Below are 20,322 nucleotides of genomic sequence, written 5' to 3'. Positions count from 1 at the left end.
CATGCTATAAAACTGAAAAGTGCTGTGGTCTCTCTGAATAAAGCACAAAGTGAAGATGAGAGGAATAATACTACTCAGTCTCCTGGGTGTTGTCCTGGCTCTGCCTAAACCTCAACAACAAACTAAACAGCGGGTAAGAAATAATTTTCTTTGAGTGAATACTAATATGGGCTGAAAGAACTCCTATAGGAACTCTATATAGAACTTTGATTTTCGACTGTTTTGAATAAACTCGGGAGTGAAATGGAGTCAACACTTTTTGAACAGCGAGTTCCTATGTTTAGTTGCTTCATCAAGATACTTCCGTAAAGATCATAATGGACACTGCAAAAATGGAAACGTCATAAATTATATAATTTGGAATTGGGATTATGGAGAGGATAAAGGCATAATTTCATATCATAGAATGTTCAACGGGTTTTGTTAGAGAACACAGCAAAGTGTATTTGGAGTCGTTTGATATTTGCTTTGTCTGGTGTCAATGGCCTTCCTGAAACAGGGTAAACACACAGTTACGGGAATTCATACTCTTATACAAATAAAAATCTGTGGTTTACGGGTGTTGATTAACCCGAGTCAAAGGAGCTATGTTTACCACGTTGTGTTAGTTAAAATACAAAGACACTGAGAAGAGATGAATGGGCTAATATTAACATTTATAATGCGTTATTTCAGTGGCCAATAGGTTCCAGGTTTCCCCTTGAAAATGTAGAGGGGTTTGGAGAACAGGAACCACAAGTGAGTAACTTTTTTGCATGTGTGAGTGTAACTGTGCGTTGTAGATTAAAGGACTTGACATTTGTGTTTTTATATTTACGACTGTCACGTCTTTTACTCCCAGGAGACGTCCCATGGTTTGGTATACACAGGTACTCAGCCCATTATGGAGCCCACTCCTAGACCCTTTGCAAACACGGAGAAGACAACCCTATCAGCAGCTGTAAACGCTTTAATATCAGCAGTTGTAAACGCTATTCAGAGTTTGGGAGAATTTTAAAGGACTGTATTGCTGGTTTGAGTTGGGGCTATCGTGGTGGTGTGTCCAATAAACCAGTGGTGTTCAACTTGTGGTCTGCAAATGATTTTTTACATTGTTTCTCTTCCAAAAATAGTATATTATGATTATTGGTTGAACACATTCATTTATGGTAAAGGGTGATTAACTAGGAAACATGGGGGGAAAAATACACGGCAGTGATTTCATATAAAATGTGAAACCAAATGCATATAAATCAAATGTGCTCATGAATCGCAATACAACATATCAATATTACATTTCAAAGGAATAAATACTATGGGGTCAATAGATTCAAACAAGAGTAAAACAAATGCATCTAAATATGAAACAATAAATGTTCACATCAAAAAGGAACAACATAAAAGGGATACAAACTAACATTGTCATCAATGCGTTCAAAACACACAGAAAAAGTTTACAAGAAGAAAACGTCTTGCAACAAACACTCATGTAACTGAAAGGTGTATATAGACCGCATTCCTCTGCCCAGGCGTTGCTGACACATGCCAGCTCTTACAACGCCTGGATAGGTGTTTTACGTATCAGCTAACCAAATCATTATGTTATAGCAATCTGGTGCCCGCCGGCACAGTCGATAACGTGGCATGCAACGCAACCATTGGTTTAAGCATGCAACGCCTGAGCAGGGGAATGCTGCCACATTGATTAGCTGCAAGTGTGTGCATTAGTTAGTGAGCTGAAGTCCCGCTTCTGCTGGAGGGGGAATGGACAGGAGAATAGCAGATTGGGGTTAGTTAAATGAAGTGACTGTCAGTTTTGGGTAGGGAAAATGTGACAGCAATAGTCACTAAGGGCTCGATTAAATCTGTAGCGCTGAAGATCTGCGCTATACCGCGGTTGAAATGTAAAGGTCCTTTCCAATAGAGCGTTTATCTATGCATTGTTTACTGTGAATGCAGTCTCCGCGAACCGGGAACATTGCTTTTACATTTCAATCTCTCTGTAACACGGAGCTTCAGCGCTACGGATTGAATCGAGCACTAAGTTTTGTACAGAGTCAGATTCTCAAATGGGCAAAAGTCTGTCCACAACTGTGGCGTGTTTCTGTGCACATTCCCTTCGCTACGAGCTATAAACGGGACACACAAAAGCAGTTCACCGATGGGAGTGCATCAGGCTGTAAAGTAGATGACTCAACTGTTGACTCATTTATACTTGCGTGTGTCCCAGTGTCCTTTAGCAGTAATTTATACTTGCATGTGAATCATTTATCTAATCACTTTTTTACAACGAAGATGACATTTTTAGCAAAGCAATGACCCGTTGGAACCGAAACTTGGGATCGACATTTAGCCTACAAAAGGTTTAAACTTTCGGTCCAGTAGAAGATTCGATCAGTGCAATTAGTGATAATATAATACAGTGCACTGGCTTGGATGTGTGGGGTGTGTGGGGTTCTGGGAGGAGGGATGTGTGTATGGCAATATGCACTGCCGTTTACATTTGAAACGCTTGCTGTAACTTGATGTGCAGCGCATCGCGGGCACATCAGTGGGGTTGATCAGAAGGTCAGCAATCAGTCAGTTTTACATCAGACCAAGAATAATTATCACCACTTCTACATTATAAGACAAATCATTTTATCTCAGCCACCAGGATGGTGAAAGTGCATGGTATTGAGCTTGATGCTCCTTTCCAATAAATATTGAGGGTCTTATGCTGGTGACATGACCATCGATGCTTGGCTGCCGTTTGACAAATAAAAGTTCTCACTCTTTTTTCCATAATAATCTCATCATGTAGGCTATACCCACACGGTACCTGTATGCTGTTGGCTAGAGCACATTTGCCAATCAAGTGTGCACATTTACTATATAACGCAACACTTTTAGTGTCAAAACCATCAGTAGAGTTGAAAATCAGATGGAAACCCATTTTTTATTCAGTACATGGAAATGTAATTTGAAAAAGTAATTTTTATGTACATCTACGTCATTACGCACAGCCTTTTATCTGCAACAAGTCAACTTAACGGAAACACACCTCTGGTGGGAAAACACGCATAGTTTTTATGCGGATTTTAGAATATTTGCATAAAAAACATCTGTTGCCAAGTGGATGGAAACCCAGCTATTGTAAGGACTTGTATTCAGGTATGAGATCAGTCTATGGCAGCGTTTCCTAAACTCAGTCCTCAGCACCCCGAGGGGTGCACGTTTTGGTTTTGCCCTAACACTACACAGCTGATTCAAATAATCAAATATTAATCAAGCTTTGACAATTTGAATCAGCTGTGTAGTGTTTGGGAAACTCTGGTCAATGGGGTTGATCAGAAGGTCAGCAATCAGTCAGCTTTACATCAGACCAAAAATCATTTCCACATTATAAGACACATCATTTTATCTTGCCACCAAACTTCTGTCATTCACACCCTTGACGGCATTCACCATCACAGCAAACGTTGCATGAACCTTCAAGGCCAGTCTGGTAGAAAAGTTAATACCTGGAAAGAGAAAATTTGATTTTCATATACATATTAGGTGTCAGTCCAATATTTCTATTTCTAAGCAGACAATGTAATGGTAGCATTGCAATGGTAACATTTTCACATGAATAATTTACTAAATTGTAGTGCATTAAGGTAACTCTGATTTTTTGTAATGATCAGGTGGACATTATCAATCAGGTAGATATATATGAGACTGGTTTATAGGAACTCACCCCGTCAGAACAGGGATGGGCAAAATGGCCTAAAAATCATATCTAGATTTTTTTGAAATTTATGGCCGATTCACGTTATACAGTACCAGTCAAAAGTTTGGACACACCTATTAATTCAAGGGTTTATCTTTATGTTTACTATATTCTACATTGTAGAATAATAGTGAAGACATCAGAATTATGAAATAACACATATGGAATCATGTAGTAACCAAAAAAAGTGTTAAAAAAATCAAAAACAAATTATATTTGAGATTCTTCAAATATATGTTTTGATGACAACTTTGCACACTCTTGGCATTCTCTCAACCAGCTTCACCTGGAATGCTTTTCCAACAGTCTTGAAGGAGTTCCCAAATATGCTGAGCACTTGTTGGCTGCTTTTCCTTCACTCTGCGGTCTAACTCATCGCAAACCATCTCAATTGTGTTGAGGTCGGTGATTATGGAGGCCAGGTCATCTGATGCAGCACTCCATCACTCTCCTTCTTGGTCAAGTAGCCCTTACACAGCCTGGAGGTGTGTTGGGTCGTTGTCCTGTTAAAAAACATATGATAGTCCCACTAAGCGCAAACCAGATGGGATAGCGTATCGCTGCAGAATGCTGTGGTAGCCATGCTGGTTAAGTGTGCCTTGAATTCTAAATAAATCACTGACAGTGTCACTAGCAAAGCACCCCCACCCAATCACACTCCTCCTCCATGCTTCACGTGGGAACCACACATGCGGAGAACCACACAGGCGTTCACTTAATACCTCCTGCAACACCCAGCGCCGCAAAGCTGCTGGTTAGAAGCGCAGTGTGTCTGCCTATAACTTGTTTTGTGCAGAGGTGCTGAAGGGGAAAGGTATGTATTCTCAGATTCATGTTTATTCCAACATAAAAAAATATATGTGTGAAATGTTGATAATTGCTCTATCACTTTCACATCTCCATTCAATAATGCGTCTTTCCACAGGAATCCTTTTTTAGTCATATATATTTCTCAATTCAAATAAGACTGTTTCCTGTTGGACTATTTTTAAAGGGGAGTTAAAAGTAAAAGTATTATTTAAATAATGATATTAAATGGCCAATTACATATTTTTTTTTTTTTTTTTTCCCCGATTCACTACTAATAATAATTCATTCAGGACACTCAAGGACATCTTACATCAGCAATATAAAGTCTAAGCAATCAAAAATCAAAGGACCAGACAAAAGGACAGATAAAAAGAGGAGGGAGGGGTTGGGAAGAGGATACAAACCCGGTTTAGGGTAAGGGTTTTGTTTAAGATGGTAGGGTTGGGAATAGGAGCTAAAGGCCCGGGCACCCATGGTGGATTGGGGGGGAGACAAGGAGACCAGCAGAGGAGGAGCGCGATGGGGCATAGACTGGGAAAAGATCAGAGAGGTAAATGGGTACCATTTTGTGGAGGGCTTTGTAGGTGAGGAGGAGGATTTTAAAGTTAATACAAGATTGCACAGGGAGCCAGGATTGGTTTGATGTGTTCAGTTGATCGGTTGCTAGTGTGGATTCTGGCAGCAGAGTTCAGAACCAGTTGGAATCTATTGATGAGATTGGTGGGCATCTGGTGATGAGAGTGTTACAGTAGTCTAGTCAGGAAGCAACCAAGGCATGGATAATCAAGCAATCAATCAAATGTATTTTATATAGCCCTTCGTACATCAGCTAATATCTCGAAGTGCTGTACAGAAACCCAGCCTAAAACCCCAAACAGCAAGCAATGCAGGTGTAGAAGCACGGTGGCTAGGAAAAACTCCCTAGAAAGGCCAAAACCTAGGAAGAAACCTAGAGGAACCAGGCTATGAGGGGTGGCCAGTCCTCTTCTGGCTGTGCCGGGTGGAGATTATAACAGAACATGGCCAAAATGTTCAAATGTTCATAAATGACCAGCATGGTCAAATAATAATAATCACAGAAGTTATCGAGGGTGTAGCAAGTCAGCACCTCAGGAGTAAATGTCAGTTGGCTTTTCATAGCCGATCATTAAGAGTATCTCTACCACTCCTGCGGTTTCTAGAGAGTTGAAAACAGCAGGTCTGGGACAGGTAGCACGTCCGGTGGACAGGTCAGGGTTCCATAGCCGCAGGCAGAACAGTTGAAACTGGAACAGCAGCAAGGCCAGGTGGACTGGGGACAGCAAGGAGTCATCATGCCCGGTAGTCCTGACGCATGGTCCTAGGTCTCAGGTCCTCCGAGAGAGAGAAAGAAAGAGAGAAGGAGAGAATTAGAGAGAGCATACTTAAATTCACACAGGACACCGGATAAGACAGGAGAAGTACTCCAGATATAACAAACTGACCCTAGCCCCCCGACAAATAAACTACTGCAGCATAAATACTGGAGGCTGAGACAGGAGGGGTCAGGAGACACTGTGGCCCCATCCGATGATACCCCCGGACAGGGCCAAACAGGAAGGATATAACCCCACCCACTTTGCCAAAGCACAGCCCCCGCACCACTAGAGGGATATCTTCAACCACCAACTTACAATCCTGAGACAAGGCCGAGTATAGCCCACAAAGATCTCCGCCACGGCACAAACCAAGGGGGGGCGCCAACCCAGACAGGAAGATCACGTCAGTGACTCAACCCACTCAAGTGACGCACCCCTCCTAGGGACGGCATGAAAGAGCACCAGTAAGCCAGTGACTCAGCCCCTGTAATAGGGTTAGAGGCAGAGAATCCCAGTGGAGAGAGGGGAACCGGCCAGGCAGAGACAGCAAGGGCGGTTCGTTGCTCCAGAGCCTTTCCGTTCACCTTCACACTCCTGGGCCAGACTACACTCAATCATATGACCTACTGAAGAGATAGGTCTTCAGTAAAGACTTAAAGGTTGAGACCGAGTCTGCGTCTCTCACATGGGTAGGCAGACCATTCCATAAAAATGGAGATCTATAGGAGAAAGCCCTGCCTCCAGCTGTTTGCTTAGAAATTCTAGGGACAATTAGGAGGCCTGCGTCTTGTGACCGTAGCGTACGTGTAGGTATGTAAGGCAGGACCAACTCGGAAAGATAGGTAGGAGCAAGCCCATGTAACGCTTTGTAGGTTAACAGTAAAACCTTGAAATCAGCCCTTGCCTTAACAGGAAGCCAGTGTAGGGAAGCTAGCACTGGAGTAATATGATCAAATTTTTTGGTTCTAGTCAGGATCCTAGCAGCCGTATTTAGCACTAACTGAAGTTTATTTAGTGCTTTATCCGGGTAGCCGGAAAGTTGAGCATTGCAGTAGTCTAACCTAGAAGTAACAAAAGCATGGATACATTTTTCTGCATCATTTTTGGACAGAACATTTCTGATTTTTGCAATGTTACGTAGATGGAAATAAGCTGTCCTTGAAACAGTCTTGATATGTTCGTCAAAAGAGAGATCAGGGTCCAGAGTAACGCCGAGGTCCTTCACAGTTTTTTTGAGACGACTGTACAACCATCAAGATTAATTGTCAGATTTAACAGAAGATCTCTTTGTTTCTTGGGACCTAGAACAAGCATCTCTGTTTTGTCCGAGATTAAAAGTAGAACGTTTTCAGCCATCCACTTCCTTATGTCTGAAACACAGGCTTCTAGCAAGGGCAATTTTGTGGCTTCTCCATGTTTCATTGAAATGTACAGCTGCGTGTCATCCGCATAGCAGTGAAAGTTAACATTATGTTTTCGAATGACATCCCCAAGAGGTAAAATATATAGTGAAAACAATAGTGGTCCTAAAACGGAACTTTGAGGAAAACCGAAATGTACAGTTGATTTGTCAGAGGACAAACCATTCACAGAGACAAACTGATATCTTTCCGACAGATAAGATCTAAACCAGGCCAGAACTTGTCCGTGTAGACCAATTTGGGTTTCCAATCTCTCCAAAAGAATGTGGTGATCGATGGTATCAAAGGGAGCACTAAGGTCTAGTAGCACGAGGACAGATGCAGAGCCTCGGTCTGACGCCATTAAAAGGTCATTTACCACCTTCACAAGTGCAGTCTCAGTGCTATGATGGGGTCTAAAACCAGACTGAAGCATTTCGTATACATTGTTTGTCTTCAGGGAGGCAGTGAGTTGCTGCGCAACAGCTTTTTCTAAAATTTTTGAGAGGAATGGAAGATTTGATATAGGCCGATAGTTTTATATATTTTCTGGGCCACGGTTTGGCTTTTTCAAGAGGCTTTATTACTGCCACTTTTAGTGAGTTTGGTACACATCCGGTGGATAGAGAGCCGTTTATTATGTTCAACATAGGAGGGCCAAGCACATGAAGCAGCTCTTTCAGTAGTTTAGTTGGAATAGGATCCAGTATGCAGCTTGAAGGTTATTTTCATTATTGTGTCAAGAGATATAGTACTAAAACTATTAAGTGTCTCTCTTGATCCTAGGTCCTGGCAGAGTTGTGCAGACTCAGGACAGCTGAGCTTTGGAGGAATACGCAGATTTAAAGAGGAGTCCGTAATATGCTTTCTAATGTTCATGATCTTTTCCTCAAAGAAGTTCATGAATTTATTACTGCTGAAGTGAAAGCCATCCTCACTTGGGGAATGCTGCTTTTTAGTTAGCTTTGCGACAGTATCAAAAAGACATTTTGGATTGTTCTTATTTTCCTCAATTAAGTTGGAAAAGTAGGACGATCGAGCAGCAGTGAGTGCTCTTCGATACTGAGCGGTACTGTCTTTCCAAGCTAGTCGGAAGACTTCCAGTTTGGTGTGGCGCCATTTCCGTTCCAATTTTCTGGAAGCTTGCTTCAGAGCTCGGGTATTTTCTGTATACCAGGGAGCTAGTTTCTTATGACAAATGTTTTTAGTTTTTAGGGGTGCAACTGCATCTAGGGTATTGCGCAAGGTTAAATTGAGTTCCTCAGTTACTGGGTTAACTGATTTTTGTCCTCTGACGTCCTTGGGTAGGCAGAAGGAGTCTGGAAGGGCATCAAGGAATCTTTGTGTTGTCTGAGAATTTATAGCACGACCTTTGATGCTCCTTGGTTGGGGTCTGAGTAGATTATTTGTTGCGATTGCAAACGTAATAAAATGGTGGTACAATAGTCCAGGATTATGAGGAAAAACATTAAGATCTACAACATTTATTCCATAGGACAAAACTAGGTCCAGAGTATGACTGTGGCAGTGAGTAGGTACAGAGACATGTTGGACAAAACCCACTGTGTCGATGATGGCTCCAAATGCCTTTTGGAGTGGGTCTGTGGACTTTTCCATGTGAATATTAAAATCACAAAAAATTTGAATATTATCTGCTATGACTACAAGGTCCGATAGGAATTCAGGGAACTCAGTGAGGAACACTGTATATGGCCCAGGAGGCCTGTAAACAGTAGCTATAAAAAGTGATTGAGTAGGCTGCATAGATTTCATGACTAGAAGCTCAAAAGACGAAAACGTCATTCTTTTTTTGGTAAATTGAAATTTGCTATCGTAAATGTTAGCAACACCTCCGCCTTTGCGGGATGCACGGGGGATATGGTCACTAGTGTAACCAGGAGGTGAGGCCTCATTTAACACAGTAAATTCATCCGGCTTAAGCCATGTTTAAGTCAGGCCAATCACATCAAGATTATGATCAGTAATTAGTTCATTGACTATAACTGCCTTTGAAGTGAGGGATCTAACATTAAGTAGCCCTATTTTGAAATGAGAGGTATCACAATCTCTTTCAATAATGGCAGGAATGGAGGAGGTCTTTATCCTAGTGAGATTGCTAAGGCGAACACCGCCATGTTTAGTTTTGCCCAACCTAGGTCGAGGCACAGACACAGTCTCAATGGGGATAGCTGAGCTGACTACACTGACTATGCTAATGGCAGACTCCACTAAGCTGGCAGGCTGGCTAACAGCCTGCTGCCTGGCCTGCACCCTATTTCATTGTGGAGCTAGAGGAGTTAGAGCCCTGTCTATGTTGGTAGATAAGATGAGAGCACCCCTCCAGCTAGGATGGAGTCCGTCACTCCTCAGCAGGTCAGGCTTGGTCCTGTTTGTGGGTGAGTCCCAGAAAGAGGGCCAATTATCTACAAATTCTATCTTTTGGGAGGGGCAGAAAACAGTTTTCAACCAGCGATTGAGTTGTGAGACTCTGCTGTAGAGCTCATCACTCCCCCTAACTGGGAGGGGGCCAGATACAATTACTCGATGCCGACACATCTTTCTAGCTGATTTACACGCTGAAGCTATGTTGCGTTTGGTGACCTCTGACTGTTTCATCCTAACATCGTTGGTGCCGACGTGGATAACAATATCTCTATACTCTCTACACTCGCCAGTTTTAGCTTTAGCCAGCACCATCTTCAGATTAGCCTTAACGTCGGTAGCCCTGCCCCCTGGTAAACAGTGTATGATCGCTGGGTGATTCGTTTTAAGTCTAATACTGCGGGTAATGGAGTCGCCAATGACTGGATAAGGGTTTCGGTGCTGGAGTGTGACAGTAAGGGAGATATTGCGGAGGTGGAAGAATGCTCTCCGGGTGCTGGTTTTTATGTGGGTTCAATAGAGAGGGAACTATCCAGGGAGACACCAATGCTTTTGACTTCTGTTTACAGAGGGATGGGGAAACCAGCAGTGCTGGTGCTTGTAGAGAGTGGATTTGGAGCTGATGAGCATGACCTCTGTCTTGTTGCTGTTGACTTTGAGGAGGTTCATGCTCATCCAGCTCTGGATGTCGTGAAGGCAGCCGATGAGGGAGGGGAGTGGTGGGTTTGGTGGAGAGGTAGAGTTGGGTGTCAACAGCATAGCAGTGGAAGTGAACTTTACGATGGCGCATGATCTCGCCCAGGGGTAGGAGGAATATGGATTCTTCTGACAATAAGTATAATAATTTATTTTCTGAACCACTAATATCTTTCAGCACCAATATTAGAGAGTCACATCTCTATAATCACCATTGGAGCGCTCCGCAATAATATCACACAATCTTCAGCGCTAACGCTCATACAATGATCCTAGCACCAATATATACTTATTAGCTTTCACTTTAAATTAGAAACAGCAATATATACAAAGGTCATAGGTTTAGGGAAGTGTGCCCAGGGAGAAGGAGAGCTGATCCTGGCTGAAGGTCATACTTTTGCCATACTTACGATTCAACTACCTGTCACGCCCTGATCTGTTTCATCTGTCTTTGTGATTGTCTCCACCCACCACCAGGTGTCACCTGTTTTCCCCATTTAGTCCCTGGGTATTTATTCCGGTGTTCCCTTTTTGTCTGTTGCCAGTTCGTCTTGTCCTGTCAAGTCAACCAGCGTGTTTTTCAGTGCTCCTGCTTTTTCCTTATCTCTCTTTTACTAGTCCTCCCGGTTTTGACCCTTGCCTGCCTTGACTCTGAACCTGCCTGCCTGACCATACTGCCTGCCCTGACCTCGAGCCTGCCTACCACTCTACCTCCTGGACTCTGACGTTGTTTCTGATCTTTTGCCTGTCCACGACCATTCTCTTGCCTGCCCCTTGGATTTTAATAAATATCAGAGACTCGAACCATCTGTCTCCAGTGTCTGCATCTGGGTCTCACCCTGTGCCCTTATACTACCAAGCTGCCATTACTGGAAGTTTGGTGTAAGTCACCTTCACTTCTCTTGTCCTCTCAAGGCAGGCCAACCTTTACATATACTGGGAATCTTCTGGCCACTGGGAAACACTGGAAATGTATAGGGAAAACCCCACCTACCAATAACGAGACACACCTGGGCGCAATCACAGTTAGGTGACGCAAGTCACACCAATAAAACAGTCGACATGGGTATTCCGTAATGTTTAATTAGAGAATCATTTAAAAGTGATTTGTTTTATTACACATGTACTCTTCATTACATAAAGCAATTTGTTTTCCAACATATTTAGAAAGAGGTTAATAATTCCTCCCAAACCCGGATCCGGGAGCACCCCCATCAGTAAAAAAGCTGACTAGCATAGCCTAGCATAGCGTCACAAGTAAATACTAGCATCTAAATATCATTAAATCACAAGTCCAAGACACCAGATGAAAGATACACATCTTGTGAATCCAGCCATCATTTCTGATTTTTAAAATGTTTTACAGGGAAGACACAATATGTAAATCTATTAGCTAACCACGTTAGCAAAAGACACCACTTTTTTTACTCCACCAGTTTTTTACTCCATCAGTAGCTATCACAAATTCGACCAAATAAAGATATAAATAGCCACTAACCAAGAAACAACTTCATCAGATGACAGTCTGATAACATATTTATTGTATAGCATATGTTTTGTTAGAAAAATGTGCATATTTCAGGTATAAATCATAGTTTACCATTGCAGCCACCATCACAACTCTCACCAAAGCAACTAGAATAACTACAGAGACCATCGTGTATTACCTAATTACTCATCATAAAACATTTCTTAAAAATACACAGCGTACAGCAAATGAAAGACACAGATCTTGTGAATCCAGCCAATATTTCAGATTTTTTAAGTGTTTTACAGCGAAAACACAATATAGCATTATATTAGCTTACCCCAATAGCAAACCACACAACAGCATTGATTCAAGCCAAAAATAGCGATAACGTATAACCCAGCAAAATATATTAATTTTTTCACTGACCTGCTCAGAATTCTTCAGATGACAGTCCTATAACATCATATTACACAATGCATATAGAGTTTGTTCGAAAATGTGCATATTTCGTGGCACAAATCGTGGTTATACAATGAGAAAAGTAGCCAAGCTGCAAAGAAAATGTCAGGAGAAATCTTGGGAAAGGCACCTATTCTAATCGATAAGTAATCATAAACTTGACAAAAAAATACAGATTGGACAGCAATTGAAAGATAAATTAGTTCTTAATGCAATCGCTGTGTTAGATTTTTAAAATTAACGTTACTGCGCAATACAGCGTGCGCTAAAGCGAGACCGCACTGAAATTCATGGCGGAATTATTATTTGACATTTGTCAACATAAATACGAATTAACAGCATAAAGACTGCTTACTATTTGCTGAGCTTCCATCAGAATCTTGGGCAAGGTGTCCTTTCTCCAGAACAATCGTCTTTTGGTTGAAAGATGTCCTCTTCTCCTGTCGAAATAGCCGCTAACGTTAGCTATGTGCCAGAAAGGTGTCCAACTCCTGATAGCGCGTCACAAAGAAATCCCAGAAAATCGCAATAAACTGATATAAACTGCTATAAGTCGGTTTAAATTAACTACCTTATGATGTCTTTAAAACCTATAACGAATAAAAACATGACCGGAGATATAGAACTGCTAAAACGAAAGCTTTGCAGGACGCCATTGTGATGTCCCTCTTGCGCCAGGCACCCCGTTGAAAAGAACGGTACTTCCGTTCCACGGGCTTATATAGGGCCCCAGATGGTGCAATCCACTCCATTCAAATTCTCACCGCTTACTGACATCTAGAGGAAGGCGTATGCAGTGCATGTAGCCCCATAGCTTACATGGGGACTTATAAACTGACCCTAGAACAGGGACCTCGATTTCAGAAATCTCACTTCCTGACAGGAAATGTGCTGCAGAATGAGTTCTGTTTCACTCAGAGAAATAATTCAAACGGTTTTAGAAACTAGAGAGTGTTTTCTATCCAATAGTAATAATAATATGCATATTGTACGAGCAAGAATTGAGTACGAGGCAGTTTTTTATTTATTTTTTTATTTTATTTTTTTAAATCACAATTTTCACCCATATTAAAGAGATACAACAACAGAGACAAGGTAAAGAAACAACAACAACAACAAAAAAACAGCACCCGCCTACACATACCTGCGCATACATATACATATACACATATACATACACATACACACACATACGCACACCATTTCTCTCCCCGCCTCTCTCCCCCTATCCCCATCATTGCGTCTCTCAATACATACATTTTAAACAAACTTACAAACAAAAATTAAACAAAAAAGCTCGGTTTAAACTAAGAAGTTAGGTTCCACACATGGAACATAGTGTAATTCTGAATACATAGATCCCCACCATTCTAAGAGAATCCTTGCAGCATAATAGCTGATACCTCAGGTTCTAGGTAATTTAGGTAGGGTTCCCACACTTTGTAGAACTGATCTGTTTTAGAATGCAATGTACATGTCAGATATTCCAGAGGCACCCATTCAAAAAGTATCTTATGCCAATCTTTAATAGAAGGAACCTTATCACTAATCCACCGTAAAAGGATGTTTTTCCTTGCAGCAAAGGTAAGGATGTTGTAAAGCCTCCTCTTACCCACAGAAGTAACATGCCTACTAGGGAGACCTAACAGTAAAGAAACTGGGTCCAATTCTAGATCAACCCCTAGAATCTTTTCAATTTCTTGCAGAACACCAGACCAGTATCTTTGTATTTTGGTACATGACCATAAACAATGTGTTAGGGTGCCTGTATCAGTTTTGCATTTAAGACACTGAGGAGAAGAGGAAGAGGGGCTAAAGGCATGTCTGCGATTTGGGGATATATGCAATCTGTGTATTATTCTTAATTGGATTGCTCTAGTACGATTACATATAGATATTGTTTTTGCATATCTCCAAATGTCCTCCCACATCTCTTCGTCAATAGTCACAGACAATTCTTTCTCCCACACTTGTTTCACCCTCTGTGTGTCGACAGCAGGAAAGGACCTTAAAGCATCATAAAACAGACTTACAGACATTTTCCTTTGTGGAAAAAAAAGCATTCTCTCAATGACAGACATATCAGGGTTACCAATTAAGGTGGTGCTCTTCACAATATAATGTCTTACTTGTAGGAAACGGAAAAAGTCCTGCTTTGGGAGTCGATATTTCTCCACCATCTGCTCAAATGACAATAGAATCTTATCAGCAAATAAGTCATTTAGTCTGCGTATGCCCTTATTAAGCCAAAAGTTAAAACCAGCATCCAGCCCTCCTGGACCAAAATCTGGGTTGTTAAGAATTGGGGTAAGAGCAGAGGTTAGTTTGGACCTTCCCAGGAAGCGCTGAACTGACCTCCAAACCTTGAGTGTGTTAAGTGTAATAGGATTGTTGCAGTGATCTTCTACAGACTTGAAACTTCTGAAAAATAAAAGATCCTGTAAGGGGTATTTTGAAAGAGAAGTCTCAATGTCCAACCAAATAGAGGAGCCATCGTTTGTGATCCAATCAGAAATATAACATAGGTGGGCACACCACTGATAGAGCCTGATATTGGGCAGATCCAAGCCCCCCATAGCACTTGGCAGCTGCAATATTGCCATCTTAAGCCTTGGCTTGCGTTTACTCCATATGAAGGAACTTAGCCATCCATTTACATCCTTTATTACCTTATTGGAGAGTAATACTGGGATCATTTGGATTGGGTAAAGTAGTCTAGGTAAAATGTTCATTTTCAAGAGGGATATTCTACCCAACCAAGAAATCGGGAGAGAGTTCCAGCGCTCCAGATCCTGTCTTATTGTATCAAACAAGGGAACAAAATTGGCTTTGTACATTTGCTGGAATTTAGGAGTTACAAATATACCCAGATACGTAAAGCCTGAGGGAGACCATTTAAAAGGGAAGGGGGGAGAGGTATTAGGTACAGAGTGAAGGCTACCAAGTGGCATAGCCTCTGACTTAGTTAAGTTAATCGTGTAGCCTGAGAATTCGCTGAATAATTGAATAATATTAATAAGAGATGTAGTTGAGGTCTCGGGATTAGAGATGAATATCAGGACATCATCAGCATACAAGCTTATTTTATGGTGAACGTCACCAATGAGCAGCCCCTGTATAGCAGGCGTTACCCTGATGGCCTCGGCCAGTGGTTCCATAGCGAGTGCAAATAGGAGGGGGGACAAAGGGCAGCCCTGTCTGGTACCTCTGTATATAGAGAAGCTATTTGACCTTAGCCCATTAGTAAGGACAGCAGCCTGAGGATCATCATATAAAACTTTCACCCATTTTATAAAGTTGTCCCCCAGACCAAATTTATTTAGAGCAAAGAGTAGGTAGGACCACTCCACACAATCAAATGCTTTCTCAGCATCTAGGGAGAGCACAAGACCATCCCTAGCACTTTGTTGGTAGGCTTGAATTACATTAAGAAGCCGCCTGACATTGTTGCACGACTTACGGCCCTTAATGAAGCCAGTTTGGTCTCCTTTCACAATTAGTGGCAGTGAGTCCTCTAATCTTGTGGCTAGAATTTTAGAAAGTAATTTTCTATCCACATTCAGAAGGGAAATTGGTCTGTACGAGGAACAAGACTCTGGACATTTTCCCTTTTTGAGAATAAGTGATATGTTGGCTTCCCTCAGCGTTTGAGGGAGCTGGTCATTTAAAAATGAGTGGTTAAACATATCACGCAATGGCTCAAGGATCAGGCCATGAAACTCTTTATAGAATTCACTACCAAACCCGTCTGGTCCTGGGGCCTTACCGCTTTGCAGATTCTTAATTGCGAACATTATCTCTTCCTTGGTAATAGGGGCATTAAGGAGAGACCTCTGTTCTTCGGAGATAGTAGGGAGCTCAATCTTAGAAAAGAAATTTTCCATTAATTTGGGTGCGTCATTTGGCAGTTCTGTGGCATAAAGATTTGCATAAAATTTCTTAAATGAGTCATTTATCAATTTATTTTCATATAAATGATTGCCATCCGAATCAGTAATAGTAGCAATTGACTGTGAGTCAGCTCTCTTTTTAGCTAGGTACGCCAAGTACTTTCCTGGCTTATCGCCATGTTCATATAGCTTTTGCCTGACAAATCCCATTTTCTTTTCAGCGTCCTGTGTTAGGAGAGAGTCCAACGTTGATCTAAGAACTGATATTTCCTTTAATAGGGCAGGAGTGGGAGTTTTAATGTAGTCCTTCTCTTTAGTTCCTAATTCACCCTCTAACCTTTTTTGCTTTTCACGCTTTTTCCGCCTCTTAGTGGCTGTGTATGACATAATCAGACCCCTGGCGTACGCTTTACAGGTTTCCCAAAGGAGCGAGGGATTATCTGTTGATTGAGAGTTAATAGAGAAAAATGTTTTAAACTCTGTAATAAAATATGATGTGAACGTATGGTCTTTAAGGATGGTTGTATTCAACCTCCAATGTCTTGACAGATTGAATGCCCGTTGAGTTTTATGTCCAGGATCACCTCCGCATGATCAGATATGACTATGCTTCCTATCCTAGCGGATAAAACAGACTGCAAAGACGTCCTGGGCATAAAAAAGTAATCTATTCTAGTCTGACATCCATGAGGTGCAGAGAAAAAAGTGAACTCTCTGTTGGAGGGGTGAAAAGTTCTCCAAACATCAGCATACCCCAGATCATCACAAATAGCTTTAAGTGACTTAGCTCGAGGAGAGAGTGAAGCTATACCGCTGGGAAACTTATCAATAAGGGGGTTCAACAAACAATTAAAATCTCCTCCCACCACTGCAGTGTCTGAGTTTAATTCTGAAAAGTCTAGAAATACCTTAGTGAGGAAATCAGGGGGGTGGGCAGGGGGGAAGTAAATATTCATTATGGAGATGCTCTGCCCTTATAAAGTACCATTAATTATAACAAAGCGACCAAATTTATCTTTCACACAATTCAAGACCTTAAGTGGTAAGTTCTTTTTCACAAGAATTGCTACACCTCTACTTCTGGATGTAAATGATGAGAAAAACACTTGACCAAACCCCCCTTGTTGTAATTTCAGATGCTCCTTATCATCCAAATGAGTTTCTTGCAACAGGGCAATATCAATATTTTCTTTTTTCAAAAAAGACAGTACCTTCTTCCTTTTAATGGGATTATGGCTCCCTCTAATGTTCCATGTACATACACGCAGTGTATTACCTGCCATTGCACTTTGACCGTTTCATATTCAGACTGAATCCCACCGTAAAAATGGGGTGGTACCTTTTTCCATGTGTTGAACTCTCTTCTATCTCACCGAGCATAAACAAACGATATGAACCCTGAACTCTAACTATACTAAACCCAAAACTTAAACATGTAAAGATCCAAAAGGGGGTTTTCCCACTAGTTAACATGCAGGGGATTTCAACTTTCCAATGTAGACTCTTAAGTCTGCATTGCCACTCAATAGCCTCGTCCTTTATACATATGAAAAGGAAAATCAATATATTAAGATTGAGGCTCTTCCACCTAAAACCAAGCCTGGGCACCAATATAGATTCACCCATATCTCAGCCTGAGCTATAGCGGCAGTTACTTTAGCAAGAAAAATAATAAAAATACGAATATTACTGAACCGGAGCATGTGAGAACTCACACCACTGTTTCATGATCAGATTCAAATAAGATAATAAAAAGTTATCCAATGCTGCGGCAGCGCAGCTTAAAGCTATTTACCCGAGAGAGTCAATAAACGCAGCAGCCTCTTCAGGTGTGGAGAGTTTCTTAGGCGATCCGTTGACCATAATCTTCAATGTGGCCGGGTACAACAGTGCGTAGTCCATCTTCATTCTCCTGAGTCGAGCCTTCGCCTCATCAAACCCTTTGCGTCTTCGTACAACCGCTGTGGAGTAATCATTGAAGAATGAGACCTTTGGACCTTTACGTTGACTACCGTCAGAGCCGATGTTTCTAGTCGCATCCATAACGCGCTGCTTGTCGGTGAAGTTGTGGAACTTTATAACCACTGGCCGTGGGCGCTGGTTGGGACCGGGTATCGGTGCTTGAGAGCGATGGGCTCTGTCCAGCTTCACACGACCAGCCTTAGTGTCCATTTGTAAGTAGTCAGGGATCCATTCCTCAAAAAAATTTACTGAACGTGTCCCTTCAGAATTTTCCGGGAGTCCCACAACACGAATATTGCATCTGCGTCCTCGATTATCCAAGTCGTCAATGTGCTCCGCCATTTCGCGCACCTGTTTCTCAAGTGCTTTCATCTTAGTGTTCATAGATGTAGTTGAAGCTTCCACTGTAGCAATTCTTCCTTCCGCCTCATCGACACGTTTGATCACCCTCTGTAATTCAGCTGAATGGCCTGCTATTGCTTCCAAGACCGTTCTTATCTTAACATCGATCACTTTAGTAATGTTGTCCGTCATCTTTTGAATCACCAGGTCCATTGTGCCTGGATCCGCAACGGCGTCAGCTCCGCTAACGGAAGCTAGCTCCTCTTGCACATCTACAGGGATGGTGGTTTTGGTCGAGTTCTTAGTAACTCTGCTGGGCATGTTGTCGGAGATTTTTGAGAAATAACCGTCAAGACTCATTGCAGAATAACTTATTTAGCCAATTCTACCACTTTTTCAAGCTATGAAATTAATGAAAGAATATAAATTTACGAATGCCACGGGAGCTCGCTGAAACACAGTGTTCTCTCTACGGCGCCATTTTGTCCCCCCAGTACGAGGCAGTTTAATTTGGGAACGAAATTATTACAAAGTGCAAATAGCACCCCCTAGAATGTAGGGGTGCAGAAGGTCAGCAAGGTATGAGGGCGCCAGTCCATTGTTAGAGGAGTGCAGTGAGCAGGTGGGAATGTAGGGGTGCAGAAGGTCAGTAAGGTAAGAGGGCACCAGTCCATTGTTAGAGGAGTGCAGTGAGCAGGTGGGAATGTAGAGGTGCAGATGGTCAGTAAGGTAAGAGGACACCAGTCCATTGTTAGAGGAGTGCAGTGAGCAGGTGGGAATGTAGAGGTGCAGAAGGTCAGTAAGGTATGAGGGCGCCAGTCCATTGTTAGAGGAGTGCAGTGAGCAGGTGGGAATGAAGAGGTGCAGAAGGTCAGTAAGGTATGAGGGCGCCAGTCCATTGTTAGAGGAGTGCAGTGAGCAGGTGGGAATGTAGGGGTACAGAAGGTCAGTAAGGTATGAGGGCGCCAGTACATTGTTAGAGGAGTGCAGTGAGCAGGTGGGAATGTAGGGGTGCAGAAGGTCAGTAAGGTATGAGGGCGCCAGTACATTGTTAGAGGAGTGCAGTGAGCAGGTGGGAATGTATGGGTGCAGAAGGTCAGTAAGGTATGAGGGTGCCAGTCCATTGAGTGATTTATAGGGGAGCATGAGTAGTTTGAAGGTGATCCTGTATTGTTCCAGGAAGCCAATAGCTCACGACACTTCCCCCACCACAATATCCTCTGTTATAGTTGACATCAGCAAACAATATTGTCATGTCAGGTGACCTGACAACCCTCAGTGGCGGATGGGAGGGTTTAGGTGAGATGGAGAGGAGGAAATTCCAGAAGATGGCTGAGGAGCTCTGGGAGTCAAGGGAAAAAGGACAGATGGCTGAAGACGTTAGGGCAAGAAGAGTTGATGACCACATAAAGTCATTTAAAGCCCAAGTCAGAGTAGGATGGCAGCCTAACACTATATTTTAGCCCACAATTTTAAGCCACTAATTTGTAGTTTATAAGTGTTTCATAAGTAGTTAGGGAGGGTTTGGCCGGCAGGGTAGGGATATCCTTCTCTCATCACGCACTAGCGACTCCTGTGGCGGGCCGGGCGCAGTGCATGCTGACAAGGTCGCCAGGTGTACGGTGTTTCCACCGACACATTGGTGCGGCTGGCTTCCGGGTTGGATGTGCATTGTGTCAAGAAGCAGTGTGGCTTGGTTGGGTCGTGTCCTTCGCCTCTCCCGAGTCCGTACTGGAGTTGCAGCGATGAGACAAGACTGTAACTACTACCAATTGGATACCACGAAATTGGGGAGAAAAAAGGGGTAAAAAAAACAAAACAAACAATAGTCCTTTTGCAC

General features: G+C 42.3%; 1 long non-coding RNA gene across 1 annotated transcript; it reads left to right on the top strand.

Annotated features, from left to right (window-relative positions):
* On the top strand, nt 1-1,064 carry LOC120027824. The gene is made up of 3 exons (XR_005473346.1): nt 1-133; nt 676-738; nt 842-1,064. It is a non-coding gene; the product is annotated as an uncharacterized LOC120027824 (long non-coding RNA).
* The last annotated feature ends 19,258 nt before the right edge of the window (nt 1,065-20,322 follow it).

This window comes from Salvelinus namaycush, chromosome 33 (genome assembly GCF_016432855.1).
Source record: "Salvelinus namaycush isolate Seneca chromosome 33, SaNama_1.0, whole genome shotgun sequence".
Classification (NCBI taxonomy): Eukaryota; Metazoa; Chordata; class Actinopteri; order Salmoniformes; family Salmonidae; genus Salvelinus; species Salvelinus namaycush.
Note: the sequence above shows the minus strand (reverse complement) of the source record. Positions and strands in the feature narration are given on the sequence as shown.